This window comes from Podarcis melisellensis (assembly GCF_964234715.1).
Source record: "Podarcis melisellensis genome assembly, chromosome: Z".
NCBI classification, from domain to species: domain Eukaryota; kingdom Metazoa; phylum Chordata; class Lepidosauria; order Squamata; family Lacertidae; genus Podarcis; species Podarcis melisellensis.
In genome coordinates, this window is record NC_138547.1 from 46,393,741 (window position 1) to 46,403,130 (window position 9,390).

Consider the following 9,390-nt stretch of genomic DNA (forward strand, 5'->3'; position numbering starts at 1 on the left):
GCTCTATCGGAAAGCATGTAATATATGAGAATCCTCCATGAAAAAACTTGGGGTGTAAGCCATATCCTTCTGTTGTTCATAGTTATGTACCCTACATTATACAGAAACAATTACACATAGAAGTTTTGTCCCCCCTTTGTGGAGATAACACACTATCAGACACATTTCAGCATTCCTACATAATAACACATAATACACAAAACATACAAATTATTAATTCTACACCATATCTTGAGGCAATAATGTGATCTTGAGACAATTCTTGCTGCTTTTACATGTATTTCCAAACTTGGGCACAAGCGCATTTCCTTCAAAATTCAATTAGTTTCTCACGTCTTTTATGGGAAGAAATTGTTGTGGCCACTGTGATGCATTGGCAGGCTGCTTAGCTGGTGAGGAGATGGTCTTAATACTTTGGTCTCCCGCAAAGCATCCTTTGGAAATAGGCCTGCAGGGGGTGGGGATCTGAAGACATAATTTGTTGTTGTTGTTGTTGTTGTTGTTTGTTTTTTTAAGGAGGAAGATAATAGTCAAGAAAGGAGAGAATATTCTAAAATTTTCTTCTTGGAAGGCTGTAAATACAAACTCATAGTTAAGCATTTTATCCATTTAAATATTATAATCATTCACATTTAATTTCCTTCACTTAGTTTGGCTGTGGAAGAAACGAAGGGACAAAACCTTTGTTAATCTGAACACAATTGGCAAGTTATTAAACATTTTGCTTATGTGGGCCGAAATTCTCTTAGGGTTCCTCGTATCCTGTTTGAAAGGGAATTTTTTCTTTCCTGTGAAGATCTCTGTCAGGAATGCTGTTCTTATAATGCCTAGGTACCTGTATATACTACTCAGAAAACAAAACCAGATAAGAGACAAACTCAGTGAGAAAACTGTGAAAAGAATTTTTGAATGTTAGATTGGAACTTGGTAGCCCCTTGACTTTTAATAGTTCAGTGCTTAACCCTTTTGTCTTACGTAGCCCCTGGAGCAAAGCACAAATTAAGGGTGATTTCCCTCAATGGTTCCAAGTTTTATATAAGGGAATTTGGATGAGTTTCTCCCTGCAGCCCATGCTCTCCAAACCTCCTCTCTCCCCCCTCCTTCCCCCCCTCTTTTTTAAAGCTGACCTAACCTCTGTGCATGTGTAGAGCTCATATTTCAGCAAACCTTTTACACCATTGAAAATGTTACATCTTCTGGCTAAATTCGAATAAAGGAAGGGAAGGGTAAGGAGTAGATTTAAAAATAGGGTTAGATTTTAAAACAAACAAAAAACAAAACCAAAAAAAACCCCTCAGCAATTCAAGTATTCACCAAAGTTAGTAATTGCAGCCCAAGCAAAGCTGAGTGCTTCCTTTATGTACAGGAAAGGGCTAACATCAGTCTGGTCATTCGCGGAATCTGCCATGCCCTTATATATGGGAAAAATGGCCAGAGTCATAATTCATAGGATTTTTAACATTCTCAGTCATTTCAGCCTTACCACTTGCAGACTAATTTTTCTGCCCTTTATTTACAGGATAGATGGTCAAGGCTCATTCTATTTGACTATATGATTTTTTATGTGCTTAAACTTTGAATAGACTTTCAAGTTTTATTTTTGTAAATAATAGACAAAATGATAAACACTGTAATCACTCAAATGCCTGATATCACCAGTTCTGCTTGAAAACATCACGACTTGTACCTCTCACCTTTAAAAAAAAAACAAAGAGCAAAGTTGGACTGAATTTCAACTCATCACATGCTTGCAGACACATGACCCTCCACACAGCCGCAAATTGGGAAAGTTGAAAGGCACCCTGGGGTCATCTAGTCCAACCCTAAAATACAGGGTTCATAGCAAGATTTGTACTACCAGAAACACACACATACTTATGTACACAGGCACAACTGGGGAAGAGACCACAAGCCATGCGCCTATCACAAACCATGTACTAAGGAAGAGGAAAATAAAAGTACCCAACTTTATACAGAACCCTTTTAGCAGATCTTGAAACTAGTTTGAGTGAGAGTTTACTTCCTTAGACTAAAGAGTGCAAGTTCCTAGAGAAATTATCTTTAAAGGAAGATTGAAGTGAACATTTTCCCTAAGATAGGGAGAGGATCTCTTATAAAGCATAGTTAAAACAGCCATAGATTTGATTTAAAAGGAATACAAAAGTGACAATTTTTCCTGAACTTGCAGAGGAATAGTAAGCCTAATCTATGCCCCCCCCCTTTGCAGTTTCCTTTAAAGGAAACTTACTCGGGAGTAAATTTACCTGGCATAGAAGTAACAAGGAGAAGGGAAAAAACCCTGAAAGAGACAGAATGAAACAAGGGGGGAGGCCAGGAAGTCTTATAGAGACTGATATCAGGAGCCTTACAATAACTCTTCTGTCCAACCAAATCAAAGTTAAAACTGGACTCAGATATTTTTCTTAGAAGGAAGACCATACTTTCATAGGCATATGCTTAATGAAGTACATACAAGGAGGAAGACTCTTTTGAGCCTCTCTCAAATAACAAACATTTGCACACTTCATTCTCTTTTTTATCTTGTTTAAGATTGATAAGGGCCAACATGGCTTTCTTAGATTTAAAATTTTGAAGCAAGCTTGTATATGCACACTTAAGAAAGGCAGTCTGTCAGAGACAGAAGGAACAGACAACACACATAACAGACAACATGTAAACATACATATTCTCATATATGTATTAACAGACAACACACATAACAGACAACATGTAAACATACATATTCTCATATATGTATTAACAGACAACACACATAACAAACAACATGTAAACATATATATACTCATCCTTTAGTTGGTTATTGCAAGGAGTTGGGTCGCTTCCTTTGGCTTCATTAAGTGAAATTAGTAGGAAGGTCCCACGTGGTTTTATGAGCCTCCTTGCCTCTTCAAACACACCACCAGTTAATCAAACTGGCAGGGCTTACAACGCTTGGTTGACTGGGTACCCCTTTATATATGCATGCATTGCTGTTGTTGCTTTTTTGTTGTTTTTTCTTTTTTGGGGGGTGTCTGGGATAGAGAAGGGAGAAAGAGAGGGGTTGATTAGGATTTGGGTAACTTGTACAGGGGGCTATTTAGGGTTTTCCATTTCCTTGTTGCTTCGCAACTTCCTAGTGGTTTATTGAGCTCTAGCTATCCAGTTACCTCTCGTTCCTTTCCTTATTTCCTATTCCAAATCTTGGGGTTCCCTTCCACTCTGCCAAATCCTGCCCAATTCCTGGATAGAGTAATCCCTGGATAGAGTTTTGAACCGAAAATCCCCCTTGCTTTTGGAAGCGGGTTCACACACGATACACGTGTTACGTGGCACCGACCAGTGCGGCTGGGATTGAGACAGAAAGCCAGACCCCTTCCTGCCCCCTTGCCGGGCGCTAGGGAAGTTCGGAAAGAGAGCTCCAACCCCTTGCTTTCAACTGAGATGCCCGTTGCGGAGAGTCGGCTGTCTTTCAAGTCGTCTCTCTCCGTCTTACTTTCGGGCTCCCAATTGGTGCGGCTGGCTTGAGATTTTTAAGAGAAAGAGATAGAGCTCAGAACCCCCCTTTCGGGTCGAGCAGCGGTCCACAGTCTCTCTCACTAACCGGACCAAGAGAAAGGTAAGAAGGAGCGATAGAGAGGAGGGCAGAGAATTCATTTTCCAGGAGATTTCCACCTCTTTCCCACCAGTGCACTAGATTTTTCCTTTTCCTTATACTCATGCGTCTTCAATGATGATCCCGGGATCGATGAATAAGCTGGCTGGATCCCTCTTTGCTCCCCGGCTGAACTCCTGGGGCTTTCAATTACCGTCCGGAAGATGGCCGGGGGTCCAAAGGATCTTCCCAGGCAAAATGGCCCGGTGCTGGCTGAAGATTTCAGGGCCCCCGGTCAGCAACACGGGAGAACCGCAAAGCCCCACGTGGGGCGCCATCTGTTACGGTAAAATCTGGGTGCAAGGCTGCTCTGCCACCCAGCTCGTTGGACTAAGTCCGCAGGTCCCTGCGGAGGAAAATGAGCTCAGCCGGAGACAGGAGCAAGCTGCAGAAGATCCAAGTTTATTCCGCAACAGGTTCAAGGCAAGATTGAACAGCGAGAAAGGGGTGACATGAACTTTTGAAACTTCCCTCCATGTCCCAGAATACAATGCAAAATACATCCCAGTTACATCATGAATACATTAAAGAGAGGTTGGGTTACACAGATTACATCATGAATATATTAAAGAGAGGTTGGGTTACACCGGATTAACATTCAGAGGAGGGAGGGGGAATATGCAGAGCTGGAGATATGCACAGATAAGCACTTCCTGACTACCAGTGATGAGAAGACAATAGTCCAAATATGTAAAGTCTGCCACCTGGCATTGCCCGGAGGAAAGGCTTGGCAGAGTGATTTGACAGGATTAGGGTCTTGACACCTTGCCTGAGGGATTATGGAGGACAGGGAAGGTGTCATGGAGTCCTAGAGAAATTGAGCAAATTGGCACGTTGATTTTCTATGAATTTTATAGATTCTAGTCCCTTTTGACATTGACAATTTGAAATAAATGGATATGTTGTAGTGAAGAAGAAGGTGAAGAAGACATGCCCCCCCTCCATATCAGTTGCATGCTTTCTTCATTGCCACCTGCCTCCCTGCCTCCTTCATTCCTCCCATGGCATTCAGGTGGGTCATTGCAGTGACCGTGGCAGCCGCTTGTGGGTTGGCAGGCAGCTCTGACTTCTCTGCGGTGCCTCTTGGGAAGAAGAAGCATCAGAAGGTGGTGGGTAAAAGCTCCGCTGATGTCCCGGTTCCCCTGCCTCCGTCCGTGGCTCCTCCGCCACTGCTTCTTCTGTCCTCGCCGGCTAACGCAGTCTCCTGCCCTGCCACAGTGCCTGGCTGGCTGGAGAAGCCCAACTGCAACTACTGGGATGACAACTGGGACAGGTAAAGCGAAGCATCTTCAGTCCTCTTTGCAGGCAGGTGAAAATCCCCCCAAAAAATATTGTCCGGCCCCCCCACAAGATCTGAGGGACAGTGGACTGGCCTCCTGGTGAAAAAGTTTGCTGACCCCTTACCTGGACAGACAGGAGACAAGCCACAATCAAATTTCTGTTGTAGACCTCTTCTTCCTGTGACATGTGTATATTGGTTGGTCTTTTTTGGGTGGTCTTCAGTTAAGGCAGGGGTCTGCATCCCGCGGCTCCGGAGCCGCATGTGGCTCTTTTACACCTTTGTCGCGGCTCCGGGGCGGATACTAGCGAGGGGAGGAGGCGCATTGTGCGCCCCGACACTCCCCACTGTGGTGGGCGCTGTACTGGCTGCGACGTCGCATGGGGTGGGCGCTGTACTGGCTGTGACGCCCGCCCACCTGCTACATTGTAAGGGGCATGTACGCTGGTCACTGCATTGAAAGGGGGCATGTACGCTGGTCACTGTTTTGAAGGGGAGTGAAGAACACACACACAAAAAAGGTGACTTGTTAATTTAACGTTTATTTCTATGAGGAGGAGTAATTCTGAGGGGTCAAACAAGGAAATAATAAAAAGGTGACAAAAAAGTTATTTTTATAATGACGAGTTTTGCAGCTCCCAGTTTTTTTTTCCTTCGGAAACGGGTCCAAGTGGCTCTTTTTGTCTTAAAGGTTGCAGACCCCTGAGCTAAGGGGTTGGGCAATTTTAAAAGTCTTTAAAGGTTCTTGTATACCTTGATCTGGGTCAGGGGTAGGCAACCTAAGGCCCATGGGCCACAAGCGAGTCCCCGTATGCTGTGCTAAACTGCTGAAGTGTGGCATGGGGACTCACTTCCGCGGCGCCAGAAACCGCATCTGTGCAACACAGATGCTGGAAATCACTGGCGCACATGCTTGTGCAATCTGGCCCATGGAGGGATCTCCGCAGAAGTAAACCTTGCCAACCTTGGATTTGGGTCCTTGAGTGGCGGGGAGGGGAGTCTGTTGCAACAACAAAAATAAAGATCTGCCTTGCTTTCACTGGATCCTGCCTCCATCCATTCTTCTCTGACCAATAATGGACTTAGGGGGACACCGAGTCCCTTGGTGCGGAGTTGGGCTGCAAAAGCCAACCCCAAACTTTTATAGAATGCTAATCAGATGACCGTTTCCATTCTATACCCACAGCCTTCTTGCAGGGGATTTATTCTAAGACCCCTATTACTCAGCGTCTATGTCCATGCACAATGAATGAAGTAGAGGACTTCATACATTTCTTTTTCTACTGCCCTATTTATGAGCCAATAAGAACTAAGCTCCTCCTCTTGATCCCGTCCACCATCACATCTAAGGAAGACCGTTTGAAATCGCTTCTTGTGGATGCAAATCCCCAAATTTCACGTGGGGTGGCAATCTTTATAGTGCAGGCTTTGAAACTCAGCGCTACTCTGACTGGGTAGTGTGTCCTAGACCTGGACCTGTTTTAATCCTTTTTATTACCTTTTTAACTTAATGTGCCGAGCCTATTCTGGGGCCATTATATGCTTTATATACATCCGCATTTTAGATTCCCGGCTCCGGCAACTAAATCTTTCCATTATTGTCTTAGGGTAATTTAAATGTCATAACACCAGTAATATCGCTTTGAATCTTGTTTGGTTGCCTGTCTCTAGCATTTTATTTTATTTTATTTTATTTTGTCTTATCCTGCTATGGTTGTATGCTAATGCAATAAAGGTTTGATTGATTGATTGATTGATTGCTAATCAGATGATTTGCAAATGAGACAATACATATGGCTGTCTAACGGGGAGGGGACTTTTACCACGAAAAATACCACTAGTTTTAGACCAGTGCATACAGAAGGTCATCAGCCTTCTCGACAGCAACTGAATCACAAATCTTCAGGGTTAGAATATGGTATTTTGATATTCTCTCGGGATTTTAATACGTGTACATATACATACTTTGTTCTCAACAAACAGGCACAGAAAAGGCTGTTACAGTTTGTAGATGTTGCTTTAACCACAGTACAGTATACTGTACTGTGAAATCAATATTAAACAATATGTAATAATAAATATCCCCCCCATTTATACCCAACCCATCTGTAATGTTTCTATGTTTGCATAAAATAAAACTAATTTTGTTTTTAGAGGATGCATTTGTGTGTATTCACAGTGTTACTTGTAGACCCAGTAGGTGGCAGTGTGGTGTAGGGAACTATTTTGACAGCTCATGAAATGACAGAGGATGGAATGTTGACCATGCAAGAGCACGATAAGCAATATATAAAATCACATTTCTCTAGGTACATTTTCCAGTACAAAGAAAACACTTCTCCAAGAGGGTACATAAAAGTATACACTAAAGTACATTTGAATCAAATAATCAAATACATTTGAAATAAGTGGTTGTTACATTGTTACATTAAGATGCATTCTAGGCGATGAACATTCTCTAGTCTAGTCAATGAGAGTGGGGATGAGAATGGGGGGGGGATTACATTTAGATAAAAGATACATTTATATACATTCAGGAAAGAGATACAGCATTTAGATCAAAGATACATTTAGAAACGTTCTTGAAGTCAATGAGAAAGATACAACAAAAAAAGATACATTCTTAGTAAACAGCGCATTCAGAAATACGTTTCTTGGAGTCCAAGGCACAGTTTACATTCTTGCAGGATATTAAAGTCGAATAATACGTATATTTGATATTGGTAGGGTCATTTTCCTTTATTCGCCTCTCTGACCCTGATTCTCTTATGATGTGGCTGCAGCTACAAGGGAGCATCCATTGTCTCTCCATGGCCACCGCTGCCAGCCCCCTCCCTCGGGCAGTTTGTAGCAGCCGCTGGAGAATGGGTAAGGAGGAGGAAAGGCTGCCCCCCCCCAGCTCTGACTGGCAGGCAGAGAGCAAGGCTGCCCTGGGCAGGAAGAAAGAGGGAGTGGTGCAGAAGGAATCTTGATTTTTCGAGGGGAGGGGGAGCTTTTTGTGTCCACATCTAATATTGACCCTTTCTAAACTTTATTTTGTGTGTGTGTGTGTGTGTGTGTGTGTGTGTGTGTCTTTTTGTACATCGACCAAAGGATAAAATCAGGATTGAGGGGTTTTCTCAGAATGGTGGAGGGCATCTGTGCTATGTCCAGTTGATGTAATGATGGCAGCACTCACCCTTGCTCTGTGGGGAAGGTATCAAAAAATGGGGGGGGGTAAAGGAGGGCTTACCCTCCAACAGTTCTCTGATGAAAATAGGGACGTCTCATTCCATAATGATAACTTTACTATTTAAACCCCACACATCTTACTGGGTTGCCCCAGCCACTCTGGGCAGCTCCCAACATATAAAAAATAATAATAAAACATTAAACATTTTAAAAACCTTCCCTATACAGGTTTGCCTCCAGACGGCTCAGGGGTTGGGTAACTCCATACCCTCAAACATTTCTCTGATGGAAACAGGGACATCCTGGATCCTACACTGAGATCTGCCGCCATGGCCTTCAGCACATCAGAACAAGGTTTAATTTTCCTAATGCAGTCAGAAATTTGTGCAGTGATATCCCTTTTTCCTGTAGTATATGTCATATGAAGATTCCCAGGTGTCCAAGGAAGAAAAATATAGGAAACAGGAAATAAGCAGTCTATTCAAGGTGCTGCTCACTTCCTGGAGATCCACTTCCAGATTTATTTGCAATGCTTTCTGTGCTGTGGCTTGCCAAGATACAAGGACCCCTAGGAACAAAGTGGCTGCCAGCCTGGACAGATGTGACTTGGAGAAAAGTAGCTGAGTTGAGAGGCATTCTGGCTGCTCCTTGAAGAGCTATCCCTAGTCCAATGTGCCCCTGCAGCATCCTGGGGCATGCGTGCAGCCACCCGAGTTTCAGCTCTTGTAATTTAGCCAGTGTTTGGAAAGCGTAATAAGCATCCCTGGATCTAAAGACCACACACACACACCCCATTTCTGCAAACCTATATTTTATAGGGTCCAATGATGTTTTGATTTGATGGGTGGCTAGTTGGGGGAGAGTAATACCCTGCTCAGGGCATAAGAGCACTCTGTGGGTCTAGGACTATGAGGAGCAGGCAGTGTCTTCAGGAACCAGCACTGAAAATGCTCTGAAGGCATCCACTGGATCATGACAGAATCATAGAACTGTAGAGTTGGAAGGGACCCCCCAAGGCCATCTAGTTCAATCCCTTGCAATGGCACATGACCATCCAGCCTTTGTTTAAGACCCTCCAAGAAAGAAGAGTCCACAACCTCTCCCCAGGGAGTCCGTTGCACAGTTGAACAGCTCTTGCTGTCAGAAAGTTCTTCCTGATGTTTAGTTGGGGGTTATGTACTGAGCTGAATCCTAGGATCCAGAATGCAGCAGTCTGATTGGTCTGCAGGAGCCACCCAATGCAGCTCCAGGTGGAAGTGAATCAGCGATCTGATTGGCCTTTAGGAAC